Source organism: Lonchura striata, chromosome W (assembly GCF_050655825.1).
Source record: "Lonchura striata isolate lonStrDom1 chromosome W, ASM5065582v1, whole genome shotgun sequence".
Taxonomy (NCBI): domain Eukaryota; kingdom Metazoa; phylum Chordata; class Aves; order Passeriformes; family Estrildidae; genus Lonchura; species Lonchura striata.
The window spans coordinates 20848806-20865118 of NC_140743.1; the positions used below are offsets into that span (position 1 = coordinate 20848806).

Here is a 16313-nt window from a genome sequence, read left to right on the forward strand (position 1 = left end):
TACGAACTTACCTCGGCAGGGAGACCAAGCTTCCTAAGCCTAGTAAAAGTCAGGCGCAGGGACTTGGAAAAAGCTCGAGTTTAAGTCTCGGCAGGATGTTCGACCTAACCTCGGCAGGGAGACCAAGGTTCCTAAGCCTTGTAGGAGTCAGGCGAAGGGAATTGGCCAGAGTTCGAGCGTAAGGCTCGGCAGGACGTTCGACCCTACCTTGGCAGGTAGACAAAGCTTCCTAAGCCTAGTAGGAGCCAGGCGAGAAGACTGGGCCAGAAATCGAGTGTAAGGCTCGGCAGGACGTTCGACTTTACCACGGCAAGTAGACCAAGCTTCCTAAGCCTAGTAGGAGTGAGGCGAGAGGACTTGGCCAGAATTAGAGCGTAAGGCTCGGCAGGACGTTCGACCTTACCTCGGCAGGGAGACCAAGCTTCCTAAGCCTTGTAGGAGTCAGGCAGAGGGACTTGGCCGGAGTCCGAGTGCAAGGCTCGGCAGGACATTCGACCTAACCTCGGCAGGGAGACCAAGCTTCCTAAGCCTAGTAGTTGTCAGGCGAAGGGACTTGGCCAGATTTCGAGCGTAAGGCCTGGCAGGACGTTCGACCTTACCTTGGCAGGGAGACAAAGCTTCCTAAGCCTCGTAGAAGTCAGCGAGGGGACTTAGCCAGAGTTTGAGCAAAAGGCTCGGCAGGACGTTCGACCTTACCTCTGAAGGGTGACCAAGCTTCCTAAGCGTAGTAAAAGTCAGGCGAAGGGACTTGGAAAAAATTCGAGTTTAGGGCTCGGCAGGATGTTCGAACTTACCTCGGCAGGGAGACAAAGCTTCCTAAGCCTCGGAGGAGCCAGGCGAGAAGACTGGGCCAGAAATCGAGTGTAAGGCTTGGCAGGACGTTCGACCTTACCACACCAGGGAGACCAAGGTTTCTAAGCCTAGGAGGCGTCAGGCGAAGGGACTTGGCCCGAATTCGAGTGTAAGTCTCGGTAGGACGTTCGACCTTTTCTCGGCTGTGAGAACAAGCTTCATAAGCCTAGAAGGAGTCCGGCGAAGGGACTTGGCCCGAATTCGAGTGTAAGGCTCGGCAGGACGTTCGACCTCTCCTCGGCAGGGAGACCAAACTTCCTAAGCCTACTAGGAGTAAGGCGAGGGGACTTGGCCATAGTTCGACCGTAAGACTCGGTAGGGCATTCGACCCTACCTCGGCAGGGAGACAAAGGTTCCTAAGCCTTGTAGGAGTCAGGCGAAGGGAATTGGCCAGAGTTCGAGCGTAAGGCTCGGCAGGACGTTCGACCCTACCTCGGCAGGTAGACAAAGCTTCCTAAGCCTAGTAGGAGCCAGGCGAGAAGACTGGGCCAGAAATCGAATGTAAGGCTCGGCAGGACGTTCGACCCTACTTCGACAGGGAGACCAAGCTTCCTAAGCCTCATAAGAGTCAGGCGAGGGGACTTGGCCCGAGTTCGAGTGTAAGGCTCGGCAGTACGTTCGAACTTACCTCCGCTGGGAACCAAGCTTCCTAATCCGAGTAGGAGTCAGGTGAAAGGACTTGGCCGGAGCTCGAGTGTAAGGCTCGGCAGGACGTTCGACCTTACCTCACCAGGGAGACCAAGCTTTCTAAGCCTAGTAGGCGTCAAGCGAAGGGACTTTGCTCGAATTCGAGTGTAAGTCTCGGCAGGACGTTCGACCTCTCCTCGGCAGGGAGACCAAACTTCCTAAGCCTACTAGGAGTAAGGCGAGGGGACTTGGCCATAGTTCGACCGTAAGACTCGGTAGGGCATTCGACCCTACCTCGGCAGGGAGACAAAGGTTCCTAAGCCTAGTAGGAGCCAGGCGAGAAGACTGGGCCAGAAATCGAGTGTAAGGCTCGGCAGGACGCTCGACTTTACCACGGCAGGTAGACAAAGCTTCCTAAGCCTAGTAGGAGCCAGGCGAGAGGACTGGGCCAGAAATCGAGTGTAAGGCTCGGCAGGACGTTCGACTTTACCACGGCAGGTAGACCAAGCTTCCTAAGCCTAGTAGGAGTCAGGCGACAGGACTTTGCCAGAATTCGAGTGTAAGGCTCGGCAGGACGTTCGACCCTACCTCGGCAGGGAGACCAAGGTTCCTAAGCCTTGTAGGAGTCAGGCGAAGCGTCTTGTCCGGGGTCCGAGTGTAAGGCTCGGCAGGACGTTCGACCTAACCTCGGCAGGGAGACCAAGCTTCCTAAGCCTAGAGTTCAGGCGAAGGGACTTGGCCAGAATTCAAGCGTAAGGCCTGGCAGGACGTTCGACCTCTCCTCGGCAGGGAGACCAAACTTCCTAAGCCTACTAGGAGTAAGGCGTGGGGACTTGGCCGTAGTTTGAGCGTAAGACTCGGTAGGGCATTCGACCTTACCTCGGAATCAAGACAAAGCTTCCTAAGCCTCGTAGGAATCAGGCAAGTGGACTTGGCCCGAGTTCGAGTGTAAGTCTCGGCAGGACGTTCGACCCTACCTCGGCAGGGAGACAAAGCTTCCTAAGCCTCGTAGGAGCAAGGCGAGAAGACTGGGCCAGAAATCGAGTGTAAGGCTCGGCAGGACGTTCGACTTTACCACGGCAGGTAGACCAAGCTTCCTAAGCCTACTAGGAGTCAGGCGAGGGGACTTGGTCATAGTTCGAGCGTAAGACTCAGTAGGGCATTCGACCTTACCTCGACAGGGAGAACAAGCTTCCTAAGCCTGGTAAATGTCAGGCGCAGGGCCTTGGAAAAAGCTCGAGTTTAAGTCTTGGCAGGACGTTCGAACTTACCTCGGCAGGGAGACCAAGCTTCCTAAGCCATTTAAGAGTCAAGCAAAGGCAATTGGCCATAGTTCGCGTGTAAGGCTCGGCAGGACGTTTGACTTTACCACGGCAGGTCGACCCAGCTTCCTAAGCCTAATAGGAGTCAGGCGACAGGACTTGGCCAGAATTCGAGTGTAAGGCCTGGCATGACGTTCAACCTTACCTCGGCAGGGAGACCAAGCTTCCTAAGCCTAGTAGGAGTCAGGCGAAGGGACTTGGCCGGAGTCCGAGTGCAAGGCTCGGCAGGACGTTCGACCTAACCTTGGCAGGGAGACCAAGCTTCCTAAGCCTAGTAGTTGTCAGGCGAAGGGACTTGGCCAGAATCCAAGTGTAAGGCCTGGCAGGACGTTCAACCTTACCTCGGCAGGGAGACAGAGCTTCCTAAGCCTCGTAGAAGTCAGGCGAGGGGACTTGGCCAGAGTTTGAGCAAAAGGCTCGGCAGGACGTTCGACCTTACCTCGGCAGGGAGACCAACCTTCCTAAGCCTTTTAGGTATCAAGCGAGGGAACTTGGCCAGAGTTCGAGCGTAAGGCTCGGCAGGACGTTCGACCCTACCTCGGCAGAGAGACCAAGTTTCCTAAGCCTAGTAGGAGTCAGTCGTGAGGACTTGGCCGGAGTCCTAGTGCAAGGCTCGGCAGGATATTCGACCTAACCTCAGAAGGGAGACCAAGCTTCCGAAGCCTAATAGTAGTCAGGCGAAGGGACTTGGCCAGAGTTTGAGCAAAAGGCTTGGCAGGACGTTCGACCGTACCTCGGCAGGGAGACCAAGCTTCCTAAGCCTTTTAGGTATCAAGCGAGGGGACTTGGCCACAGTTCGAGCGTAAGGCTCGGCAGGACGTTCGACCCTACCTCGGCAGGGAGACCAAGCTTCCTAAGCCTAGTAGGAGTCAGGCGAAGGGACTTGGCCAGAGTTCGAGGGTGAGGCTCGTCATGACATTCGTCTTTACTTTGGCAGGTAGACCAAGCTTTCTAAGCCTAGTCGGAGTCAAGCAAAGGTACTGGGACGGACGTCAAATGTAAGGCTCGGCAGGGCGTTCGACCTTACCTTCGCTGGGAACCAAGCTTCCTAATCCTAGTAGGAGTCAGGCGACAGGACTTGGCCAGTATTCGAGTGTAAGGCCTGGCAGGACTTTCAACTTTACCTCGGCAGGGAGACTAAACTTCCTAAGTATAGTAGGAATCAGGCGAAAGGACATGGCAGGAGTTCGAGTGTAAGACTCCTCCGCACGTTTGACCTAACCTCGGCAGGGAGACCAAACTTCCTAAGCCTCGTAGAAGTCAGGTGAGGGGACTTGGCCAGAGTTTGAGCAAAAAGCTCGGCAGGACGTTAGACCTTACCTCGGCAGGGAGTCCAAGCTTCCTAAGCCTTTTAGGAGTCAAGCGAAGGGAACTGGCCAGAGTTCGAGCGTAAGGCTCCGCAGGACATTCAACCCTACCTCGGCAGGGAGACAGAGCTTCCTAAGCCTAGTAGGAGCCAGGCGAGAAGACTGGGCCAGAAATCGAGTGTAAGGCTTGGCAGGACGTTCGACCTCACCTCGATAGGGAGACCAAGCTTCCTAAGCCTCATAGGAGTTAGGCGAGGGGACTTGGCCCGAGTTCGAGTGTAAGGCTCGGTAGGACGTTCGACCTTACCTCGTCAAGGAGATGTAGCTTCCTAAGCCTAGTAGGAGTCAGGTGAAGGGACTTGGCCAGAGTTCGAGTGTAAGGCTCGGCAGGACGTTCGACCTTACCTCAGCAGGGAGACCAAGCTTCTTAAGCCTCGTAGGAGTCAGGCGAGGGGTCTTGGCCCGAGTTCGAGTGTAAGGCTCGGTAGGACGTTCGACCTTACCTCGGCAGGGAGACAAAGCTTCCTAAGCCTCGTAAGAGTCAGGTGAGTGGACTTGGCTCGAGTTCGAGTGTAAGGCTCGGCAGGACGTTCGACCTTACCTCGACAGGGAGACCAAGCTTCCTAAGCCTAGTAGGAGCCCGGCGAGAAGACTGGGCCAGAAATCGAGTGTAAGGCTTGGCAGGACGTTCGACTTTACCGCGGCAGGTAGACCAAGCTTCCTAAGCTTAGTAGGAGTTAGTCGAGCGGCCTGGGCCAGAATTCGACTGTAAGGCTCGGCAGGACGTTCGACCCTACCTCGGCCGGGAGACCAAGGTTCCTAAGACTAGTAGGAGTCCGGCGACAGGACTTGGCCAGAATTCGAGTGTAAGGCCTGGCAGGACGTTCGACCTTACCTCGGCAGGGAGACCAAGCTTCCTAAGCCTAGTAGGAGTCAGGCGAATAGACTTGGCCGGAGTCCTAGTGCAAGGCTCGGCGGGTTATTCGACCTAACCTCAGAAGGGAGACCAAGCTTCCTAAGCCTAATAGTAGTCAGGCGAAGGGACTTGGCCAGAGTTTGAGCAAAAGGCTCGGCAGGACGTTCGACCTTACCTCGGCAGGGAGACCAAGCTTCCTAAGCCTTTTAGGTATCAAGCGAGGGGACTTGGCCAGAGTTCGAGCGTAAGGCTCGGCAGGACGTTCGACCCTACCTCGGCAGATAGAGCAAGCTTCCTAAGCCTAGTAGGAGTCAGTCGAGAGGACTTGGCCGGAATTCGAGTGTAAGGCTCGGCAGGATGTTCGACCTTACCTCGGCAGGGAGACAAAGCTTCCTAAGCCTTGTAGGAGCCAGGCGAGAAGACTGGGCCAGAAATCGAGTGTAAGGCTCGGCAGGACGTTCGACTTTACCACGGCAGGGAGACCAAGCTTCCTAAGCTTAGAAGAAGTTAGACGAGTGGACTGGGCCAGAATTCGAGTGTAAGGCTCGGCAGGACGTTCGACCCTACCTCGGCAGGGAGACCAAGCTTCCTAAGCCTAGTAGGAGTCAGGCAACAGGACTTGGCCAGTATTCGAGTGTAAGGCCTGGCAGGACGTTCGACCTAACCTCGGCAGGGAAACCAAGCTTCATAAGCCTCATAGGAGTCAGGCGAAGGGACTTGGCCAGAGTTCGAGGCTGAGGCTCGTCATGACGTTCGTCTTTACTTTGGCAGGTAGACCAAGCTTCCTAAGCCTAGTTGGAGTCAAGCAAAGGTACGGGGACGGACGTCAAATGTAAGGCTCGGCAGGACGTTCGACCTTACCTCCGCTGGGAACCAAGCTTCCTAATCCTAGTAGGAGTCAGTTGAAGGGACTCGGCCGGAGGTCGAGTGTACGGCTCGGCAGGATGTTCGACCTTACCTCAGCAGGGAGACCAAGCTTCCTAAGCCTAGTATAAGTAAGGCGAATGTACTTGCCAAGAGTTCGAGTGTAAGGCTCGGCAGGCCGTTTGACGTTACCTCGGCAGGGAGACCAAGCTTCCTAAGTATAGTAGGAATCAGGCGAAGGGACATGGCAGGAGTTCGAGTGTAAGACTCCTCAGAACGTTTGACCTAACCTCGGCAGGGAGACCAAACTTCCTAAGCCTCGTAGAAGTCAGGTGAGGGGACTTGGCATGAGTTTGAGCAAAAAGCTCGGCAGGACGTTCGACCTTACCTCGGCAGGGAGTCCAAGCTTCCTAAGCGTAGTAAAAGTCAGGCGAAGGGACTTGGAAAAAATTCGAGTTTAAGGCTCGGCAGGATGTTCGAACTTACCTCGGCAGGGAGACAAAGCTTCCTAAGCCTAGTAGGAGCCAGGCGAGAAGACTGGGCCAGAAATCGAGTGTAAGGCTTGGCAGGACGTTCGACCTTACCTCACCAGGGAGACCAAGCTTTCTAAGCCTAGTAGGCGTCAGGCGAAGGGACTTGGCCCGAATTCGAGTGTAAGTCTCGGTAGGACGTTCGACCTTTCCTCGGCTGTCAGAACAAGCTTCATAAGCCTAGTAGGAGTCCGGCGAAGGGACTTGGCCCGAATTCGAGTGTAAGGCCTGGCAGGACGTTCGACCACTCCTCGGCAGGGAGACCAAGCTTCCTAAGCTTAGTAGGAGAGTTAGGCGAGGGGACTTGGCTCGAGTTCGAGTGTAAGTCTCGGCAGGACGTTCGACCTTACCTCGGCAGGGAGACCAAGCTTCCTAAGCCTACTAGGAGTCAGGCGAGGGGACTTGGCCCGAGTTCGAGTGTAAGGCTCGGCAGGACATTCGACCTTACCTCGACAGGGAGACCAAGCTTCCTAAGCCTAGTAAAAGTCAGGCACAGGGACTTGAAAAAAGCTCGAGTTTAATTCTCGGCAGGACGTTCGACCTAACCTCGGCAGGGAGACAAAGCTTCCTAAGCCTTTTAGGAGTCAAGCAAAGGGAATTCGCCAGAGTTCGAGCGTAAGGCTCGGCAGGACATTCGACCCTACCTCGGCAGGGAGACCAAGGTTCCTAAGCCTAGTAGGAGTCAGGCGAAGGGACTTGGCCGGAGTCAAAGTGCAAGGCTCGGCAGGATGTTCGACCTTACCTCGGCAGGGAGACCAAGCTTCCTAAGGCTAGTAGTTGTCAGGCGAAGGGACTTGGGCAGAATTCGAGCGTAAGGCCTGGCAGGACGGTCGACCTAACCTCAGAAGGGAGACCAAGCTTCCTAAGCCTAATAGTAGTCAGGCAAAGGGACTTGGCCAGAGTTTGAGCAAAAGGCTCGGCAGGACGTTCGACCCTACCTCGGCAGATAGAGCAAGCTTCCTAAGCCTAGTAGGAGTCAGTCGAGAGGACTTGGCCGGAATTCGAGTGTAAGGCTCGGCAGGATGTTCGACCTTACCTCGGCAGGGAGACAAAGCTTCCTAAGACTTGTAGGAGCCAGGCGAGAAGACTGGGCCAGAAATCGAGTGTAAGGCTCGGCAGGACGTTCGACTTTACCACGGCAGGGAGACCAAGCTTCCTAAGCTTAGAAGAAGTTAGACGAGTGGACTGGGCCAGAATTCGAGTGTAAGGCTCGGCAGGACGTTCGACCCTACCTCGGCAGGGAGACAAAGCTTCCTAAGCCTCGTAGGAGCCAGGCGAGAAGACTGGGCCAGTATTCGAGTGTAAGGCCTGGCAGGACGTTCGACCTAACCTCGGCAGGGAAACCAAGCTTCATAAGCCTCATAGGAGTCAGGCGAAGGGACTTGGCCAGAGTTCGAGGGTGAGGCTCGTCATGACGTTCGTCTTTACTTTGGCAGGTAGACCAAGCTTCCTAAGCCTAGTTGGAGTCAAGCAAATGTACGGGGACGGACGTCAAATGTAAGGCTCGGCAGGACGTTCGACCTTACCTCCGCTGGGAACCAAGCTTCCTAATCCTAGTAGGAGTCAGTTGAAGGGACTTGGCCGGAGGTCGAGTGTACGGCTCGGCAGGATGTTCGACCTTACCTCAGCAGGGAGACCAAGCTTCCTAAGCCTAGTATAAGTAAGGCGAATGTACTTGCCAAGAGTTCGAGTGTAAGGCTCGGCAGGCCGTTTGACGTTACCTCGGCAGGGAGACCAAGCTTCCTAAGTATAGTAGGAATCAGGCGAAGGGACATGGCAGGAGTTCGAGTGTAAGACTCCTCAGAACGTTTGACCTAACCTCGGCAGGGAGACCAAACTTCCTAAGCCTCGTAGAAGTCAGGTGAGGGGACTTGGCATGAGTTTGAGCAAAAAGCTCGGCAGGACGTTCGACCTTACCTCGGCAGGGAGTCCAAGCTTCCTAAGCGTAGTAAAAGTCAGGCGAAGGGACTTGGAAAAAATTCGAGTTTAAGGCTCGGCAGGATGTTCGAACTTACCTCGGCAGGGAGACAAAGCTTCCTAAGCCTAGTAGGAGCCAGGCGAGAAGACTGGGCCAGAAATCGAGTGTAAGGCTTGGCAGGACGTTCGACCTTACCTCACCAGGGAGACCAAGCTTTCTAAGCCTAGTAGGCGTCAGGCGAAGGGACTTGGCCCGAATTCGAGTGTAAGTCTCGGTAGGACGTTCGACCTTTCCTCGGCTGTGAGAACAAGCTTCATAAGCCTAGTAGGAGTCCGGCGAAGGGACTTGGCCCGAATTCGAGTGTAAGGCCTGCCAGGACGTTCGACCTTACCTTGACAGGGAGACCAAGCTTCCTAAGCCTAGTAAAAGTCAGGCACAGGGAATTGGAAAAAGCTCGAGTTTAATTCTCGGCAGGACGTTCGACCTAACCTCGGCAGGGAGACAAAGCTTCCTAAGCCTTTTAGGAGTCAAGCAAAGGGAATTGGCCAGAGTTCGAGCGTAAGGCTCGGCAGGACATTCGACCCTACCTCAGCAGGGAGACAAAGCTTCCTAAGCCTACTAGGAGCCAGGCGAGAAGACTGGGCCAGAAATCGAGTGTAAGGCTCTGCAGGACGTTCGACCCTACCTCGGCAGGGAGACCAAGGTTCCTAAGCCTAGTAGGAGTCAGGCGAAGGGACTTGGCCGGAGTCAAAGTGCAAGGCTCGGCAGGACGTTCGACCTAACCTCGGCAGGGAGACCAAGCTTCCTAAGCCTAGTAGTTGTCAGGCGAAGGGACTTGGCCAGAATTCGAGCGTAAGGCCTGGCAGGACGGTCGACCTTACCTCGGCAGGGAGACCAAGCTTCCTAAGCTTAGTAGGAATCAGGCGAAGGGACTTGGCCGTAGTTCGAGTGTAAGGCTCGGCAGGACGTTCGTCCCTACTTCGGCAGGGAGACCAAGCTTCATAAGCCTAGTAGGAGTCAGGCGAAGGGACTTGGCCGGAGTTCGAGTGTAAGGCTCGGCAGGACGTTCGACCTTACCTCTGCTGGGAACCAAGCTTCCTAATGTCATGGTTTGACACTGGCACAATGCCAGTGCCCCCATGAAAATGCGATCCCTACCTGGAATGCTGTGAAGTGGAATCTAGAATAGAGCAAAGCAGACCCAAGCTTGATAACAGGAAAAAAAACTTTATTAAACTACCACTACAAAAGAAAAGAGAAAACTAAAGAAGGGAAAAAAAACCACACAAAGATCCAAATGAAAACCTTGCAAAACATTCCTCCCCCCCACCACCCAACTCCAACAAACCACAGTGAGACACAATCTGGACCCCAATCAAGTTTCCACCCTTCAAACAACAGATACTCAGTCCATCGAGGGAACCGAGTCTCTCCTGTGCCACAGACCCCCCAAGAAACACAGCTCCACAGCCTGTGTTTCCATGTCACACATGGCACCGCCCGGAGAAAAAAGTTTGCCATGGTGACCCTTCTCCTTTCCATGCACAGTGCTCTCACCACCAATGCATGGATGGTCAGACTGCCTTTAGGATTTTTCCTTTCAAGGATGCCCTGCCAAGAGGGGAGAAAACAACAGTTCAGTTTTTCATTGTTTGGGACCACAGTCCCCCCCCATTTTCCCCTGGGGCCGAGGGCTCAAGAACAGAGATCTTCTTCTCTTCTCTTTTCCTTTCCAGGGCAAGGGGGCGCCACCACAAACCCCCTAACCTTTTCTCTGTTCACTCCACTTTTGTCTTTTTCCCAGCTGAAGCAGGTCTCTTGACTCACTGGCATCCTCCCAAAACACAGTCCCTCTTGAAGGAGAAGATTTGGTTCAGGTTGTGGCTAACATGGAAAAGTCCAGCCAAAAGCCACTCCTTGTCCCCCTCCCATCCAGAATTCCTCCTTCCAACATCCCATCCCAGGGTCCAAGGTATCCCTCTTCTTCTCTTTCAAACCGAGGAGGGGAAAGGAAAATTCACAAAGCTTTCATTTCTCAAGGAAGGGTTAAAAGTCTGAACTCCCAGGATGGCTCGATGCCCGGACATCCAGCGACTACCACACACTGGGCACCTTGCAGCAGCTCCCCCCGCTCCTCCTTCCTTGCGGCTTTCTCTCTCCCTCTCGGGAGAGGAACTCTGGGGGGGGGAAATGTAGACATCCCAGATTTCTTCCACCCTTCCATCTGCAGGGGCCAGCCCGGTTCCAGTCCTTTCACCACCCTTGGGGCTTTCAGCCTACCTTTCTCAGGCCATGGGGGCTTCCCCTCCCCCACCCAGCTCGTGGCTGGGCGGGGGAAGGTCTGCACTGCACGCTGACCGGAACCAAAGAGAGCGAGTTCCCCTGGGAATTCTGCTTTCAACTCCTCTGTGTTCTCAGAGGCGTGTCAACTTTCAATTGGTCAATATCTAAATTGACCTCTTCCTTCCGGAAAAAATTATCATTCCGTGTCAAACCACGACACTAATCCTAGTAGGAGTCAGGTGAAGGGACTTGGCCGGAGCTCGAGTGTAAGGCTCGGCAGGATGTTCGACCTTACCTCAGCAGGGAGACCAAGCTTCCTAAGCCTAGTATAAGTAAGGCGAAGGTACTTGGCAAGAGTTCGACGGTAAGGCTCAGCAGGACGTTTGACGTTACCTCGGCAGGGAGACCAAGTTTCCTAAGACTATTAGGACTCAAGCCAAGGGAATTGGCCAGAGTTCGAGCGTAAGGCTCGGAAGGAGGTTCGACCCTACCTCGGCAGGGAGACAAAGCTTCCTAAGCCCAGTAGGAGCCAGGCGAGCAGACCGGGCCAGAAATCGAGTGTAAGGCTTGCCAGGACGTTCGACCTTACCTCGGCAGGGAGACCAAGCTTTCTAAGCCTAGTAGGCGTCAGGCGAAGGGACTTGGCCCGAATTCGAGTGTAAGGCTCGGCAGGACGTTCGACCTCTCTTCGGCAGTGAGACCAAACTTCCTAAGCCTACTAAAAGTCAGGCGAGGGGACTTGGCCGTAGTTCGAGCGTAAGACTCGGTAGGATGTTTGATTTTACCTCGGAAGGGAGACCAAGCTTCCTAAACCTCATAGGAGTCAGGCGAGTGGACTTGGCCCGAGTTCGAGTGTAAGTCTCGGCAGGACGTTCGACCTTACCTCGACAGGGAGACCAAGCTTCCTAAGCCTAGTAGGAGCCCGGCGAGAAGACTGGGCCAGAAATCGAGTGTAAGGCTCGGCAGGACGTTCGACCCTACCTCGGCCGGAGACCAAGGTTCCTAAGACTAGTAGGAGTCCGGCGACAGGACTTGGCCAGAATCCGAGTGTAAGGCCTGGCAGGACGTTCGACCTTACCTCGGCAGGGAGACCAAGCTTCCTAAGCCTAGTAGGAGTCAGGCGAAGGGACTTGGCCAGAGTTTGAGCAAAAGGCTCGGCAGGACGTTCGACCTTACCTCGGCAGGGAGACCAAGCTTCCTAAGCCTTTTAGGTATCAAGCTAAGGGACTTGGCCAGAGTTCGAGCGTAAGGCTCGGCAGGACGTTCGACCCTACCTCGGCAGATAGAGCAAGCTTCCTAAGCCTTTTAGGTATCAAGCGAGGGGACTTGGCCAGAGTTCGAGCGTAAGGCTCGGCAGGACGTTCGACCCTACCTCGGCAGATAGAGCAAGCTTCCTAAGCCTTGTAGGAGCCAGGCGAGAAGACTAGGCCAGAAATCGAGTGTAAGGCTCGGCAGGACGTTCGACTTTACCACGGCAGGGAGACCAAGCTTCCTAAGCTTAGAAGAAGTTAGACGAGTGGACTGGGCCAGAATTCGAGTGTAAGGCCTGGCAGGACGTTCGACCTAACCTCGGCAGGGAGACCAAGCTTCATAAGCCTCATAGGAGTCAGGCGAAGGGACTTGGCCAGAGTTCGAGGGTGAGGCTCGTCATGACGTTCGTCTTTACTTTGGCAGGTAGACCAAGCTTCCTAAGCCTAGTTGGATTCAATCAAAGGTACGGGGACGGACGTCAAATGTAAGGCTCGGCAGGACGTTCGACCTTACCTCCGCTGGGAACCAAGCTTCCTAATCCTAGTAGGAGTCAGTTGAAGGGACTTGGCCGGAGGTCGAGTGTACGGCTCGGCAGGATGTTCGACCTTACCTCAGCAGGGAGACCAAGCTTCCTAAGCCTAGTATAAGTAAGGCGAATGTACTTGCCAAGAGTTCGAGTGTAAGGCTCGGCAGGCCGTTTGACGTTACCTCGGCAGGGAGACCAAGCTTCCTAAGTATAGTAGGAATCAGGCGAAGGGACATGGCAGGAGTTCGAGTGTAAGACTCCTCAGAACGTTTGACCTAACCTCGGCAGGGAGACCAAACTTCCTAAGCCTCGTAGAAGTCAGGTGAGGGGACTTGGCATGAGTTTGAGCAAAAAGCTCGGCAGGACGTTCGACCTTACCTCGGCAGGGAGTCCAAGCTTCCTAAGCGTAGTAAAAGTCAGGCGAAGGGACTTGGAAAAACTTCGAGTTTAACGCTCGGCAGGATGTTCGAACTTACCTCGGCAGGGAGACAAGGCTTCCTAAGCCTAGTAGGAGCCAGGCGAGAAGACTGGGCCAGAAATCGAGTGTAAGGCTTGGCAGGACGTTCGACCTTACCTCACCAGGGAGACCAAGCTTTCTAAGCCTAGTAGGCGTCAGGCGAAGGGACTTGGCCCGAATTCGAGTGTAAGTCTCGGTAGGACGTTCGACCTTTCCTCGGCTGAGAGAACAAGCTTCATAAGCCTAGTAGGAGTCCGGCGAAGGGACTTGGCCCGAATTCGAGTGTAAGGCCTGGCAGGACGTTCGACCTCTCCTCGGCAAAGAGACCAAGCTTCCTAAGCCTACTAGGAGTCAGGCGAGGGGACTTGGCCCGAGTTCGAGTATAAGGCTCGGCAGGACGTTCGACCTTACCTCGACAGGGAGACCAAGCTTCCTAAGCCTAGTAAAAGTCAGGCACAGGGACTTGGAAAAAGCTCGAGTTTAAGTCTCGGCAGGACGTTCGACCTAACCTCGGCAGGGAGACAAAGCTTCCTAAGCCTTTTAGGAGTCAAGCAAAGGGAATTGGCCAGAGTTCGAGCGTAAGGCTCGGCAGGACATTGGACCCTACCTCGGCAGGGAGACAAAGCTTCCTAAGCCTACTAGGAGCCATGCGAGAAGACTGGGCCAGAAATCGAGTGTAAGGCTCGGCAGGACGTTCGACCCTACCTCGGCAGGGAGACCAAGGTTCCTAAGCCTAGTAGGAGTCAGGCGAAGGGACTTGGCCGGAGTCAAAGTGCAAGGCTCGGCAGGACGTTCGACCTAACCTCGACAGGGAGACCAAGCTTCCTAAGCCTAGTAGTTGTCAGGCGAAGGGACTTGGCCAGAATTCGAGCGTAAGGCCTGGCAGGACGGTCGACCTTACCTCGGCAGGGAGACCAAGCGTCCTAAGCCTAGTAGTTGTCAGGCGAAGGGACTTGGCCAGAATTCGAGCGTAAGGCCTGGCAGGACGGTCGACCTTACCTCGGCAGGGAGACCAATCTTCCTAAGCCTAGTAGGAATCAGGCGAAGGGACTTGGCCGTAGTTCGAGTGTAAGGCTCGGCAGGACGTTCGTCCCTACTTCGGCAGGGAGACCAAGCTTCCTAAGCCTAGTAGGAGTCAGGCGAAGGGACTTGGCCGGAGTTCGAGTGTAAGGCTCGGCAGGACGTTCGACCTTACCTCTGCTGGGAACCAAGCTTCCTAATGTCATGGTTTGACACTGGCACAATGCCAGTGCCCCCATGAAAATGCGATCCCTACCTGGAATGCTGTGAAGTGGAATCTAGAATAGAGCAAAGCAGACCCAAGCTTGATAACAGGAAAAAAAACTTTATTAAACTACCACTACAAAAGAAAAGAGAAAACTAAAGAAGGGAAAAAAAACCACACATGGTCCAAATGAAAACCTTGCAAAACATTCCTCCCCCCCACCACCCAACTCCAACAAACCACAGTGAGACACAATCTGGACCCCAATCAAGTTTCCACCCTTCAAACAACAGATACTCAGTCCATCGAGGGAACAGAGTCTCTCCTGTGCCACAGACCCCCCAAGAAACACAGCTCCACAGCCTGTGTTTCCATGTCACACATGGCACCGCCCGGAGAAAAAAGTTTGCCATGGTGACCCTTCTCCTTTCCATGCACAGTACTCTCACCACCAATGCATGGATGGTCAGACTGCCTTTAGGATTTTTCCTTTCAAGGATGCCCTGCCAAGAGGGGAGAAAACAACAGTTCAGTTTTTCATTGTTTGGGACCACAGTCCCCCCCCCATTTTCCCCTGGGGCCGAGGGCTCAAGAACAGAGATCTTCTTCTCTTCTCTTTTCCTTTCCAGGGCAAGGGGGCGCCACCACAAACCCCCTAACCTTTTCTCTGTTCACTCCACTTTTGTCTTTTTCCCAGCTGAAGCAGGTCTCTTGACTCACTGGCATCCTCCCAAAACACAGTCCCTCTTGAAGGAGAAGATTTGGTTCAGGTTGTGGCTAACATGGAAAAGTCCAGCCAAAAGCCACTCCTTGTCCCCCTCCCATCCAGAATTCCTCCTTCCAACATCCCATCCCAGGGTCCAAGGTATCCCTCTTCTTCTCTTTCAAACCGAGGAGGGGAAAGGAAAATTCACAAAGCTTTCATTTCTCAAGGAAGGGTTAAAAGTCCGAACTCCCAGGATGGCTCGATGCCCAGACATCCAGCAACTCCCACACACTGGGCACCTTGCAGCAGCTCCCCCCGCTCCTCCTTCCTTGCGGCTTTCTCTCTCCCTCTCGGGAGAGGAACTCTGGGGGGGGGAAATGTAGACATCCCAGATTTCTTCCACCCTTCCATCTGCAGGGGCCAGCCTGGTTCCAGTCCTTTCACCACCCTTGGGGCTTTCGGCCTACCTTTCTCAGGCCATGGGGGCTTCCCCTCCCCCACCCAGCTCGTGGCTGGGCGGGGGAAGGTCTGCACTGCACGCTGACCGGAACCAAAGAGAGCGAGTTCCCCTGGGAATTCTGCTTTCAACTCCTCTGTGTTCTCAGAGGCGTGTCAACTTTCAATTGGTCAATATCTAAATTGACCTCTTCCTTCCGGAAAAAACTATCATTCCGTGTCAAACCACGACACTAATCCTAGTAGGAGTCAGGTGAAGGGACTTGGCCGGAGCTCGAGTGTAAGGCTCGGCAGGATGTTCGACCTTACCTCAGCAGGGAGACCAAGCTTCCTAAGCCTAGTATAAGTAAGGCGAAGGTACTTGGCAAGAGTTCGACGGTAAGGCTCAGCAGGACGTTTGACGTTACCTCGGCAGGGAGACCAAGCTTCCTAAGTGTAGTAGGAATCAGGCGAAGGGACATGGCAGGAGTTTGAGTGTAAGACTCCTCAGCACGTTTGACTTAAACTCGGCAGGGAGACCAAGCTTCCTAAGCCTCGTAGAAGTCAGGCGAGGGGACTTGGCAAGAGTTTGAGCAAAAGGCTCGGCAGGACGTTCGACCTTACCTCGGCAGGGAGACCAAGCTTCCTAAGCGTAGTAAAAGACAGGCGAAGGGACTAGGAAAAAATTGGAGTTTAAGGCTCGGCAGGATGTTCGAACTTACCTCGGCAGGGAGACCAAGCTTCCTAAGACTATTAGGAGCCAAGCCAAGGGAATTGGCCAGAGTTCGAGCGTAAGGCTCGGAAGGACGTTCGACCCTACCTCGGCAGGGAGACAAAGCTTCCTAAGCCTAGTAGGCGTCAGGCAAAGGGACTTGGCCCGAATTCGAGTGTAAGGCTCGGCAGGACGTTCGACCTCTCTTCGGCAGTGAGACCAAACTTCCTAAGCCTACTAGGAGTCAGGCGAGGGGACTTGGCCATAGTTCGAGCGTAAGACTCGGTAGGATGTTCGATTTTACCTCGGAAGGGAGACCAGGCTCCCTAAACCTCATAGGAGTCAGGCGAGTGGACTTGGCCCGAGTTCGAGCATAAGGCTC

At 54.5% G+C, this 16313-nt stretch overlaps 2 long non-coding RNA genes across 2 annotated transcripts; both read right to left on the bottom strand.

Moving 5' to 3' along the window:
* Nucleotides 1–9547: 9547 nt before the first annotated feature.
* LOC146763145 (uncharacterized) lies at nucleotides 9548–10748 on the bottom strand. The gene is made up of 2 exons (XR_014952629.1): nucleotides 10617–10748; nucleotides 9548–10513 (listed from the first exon to the last, which is right to left on the bottom strand). It is a non-coding gene; the product is annotated as an uncharacterized LOC146763145 (long non-coding RNA).
* A 3434-nt stretch (nucleotides 10749–14182) lies between these two features.
* LOC146763146 (uncharacterized) lies at nucleotides 14183–15383 on the bottom strand. The gene is made up of 2 exons (XR_014952575.1): nucleotides 15252–15383; nucleotides 14183–15148 (listed from the first exon to the last, which is right to left on the bottom strand). It is a non-coding gene; the product is annotated as an uncharacterized LOC146763146 (long non-coding RNA).
* Nucleotides 15384–16313: the final 930 nt, after the last annotated feature.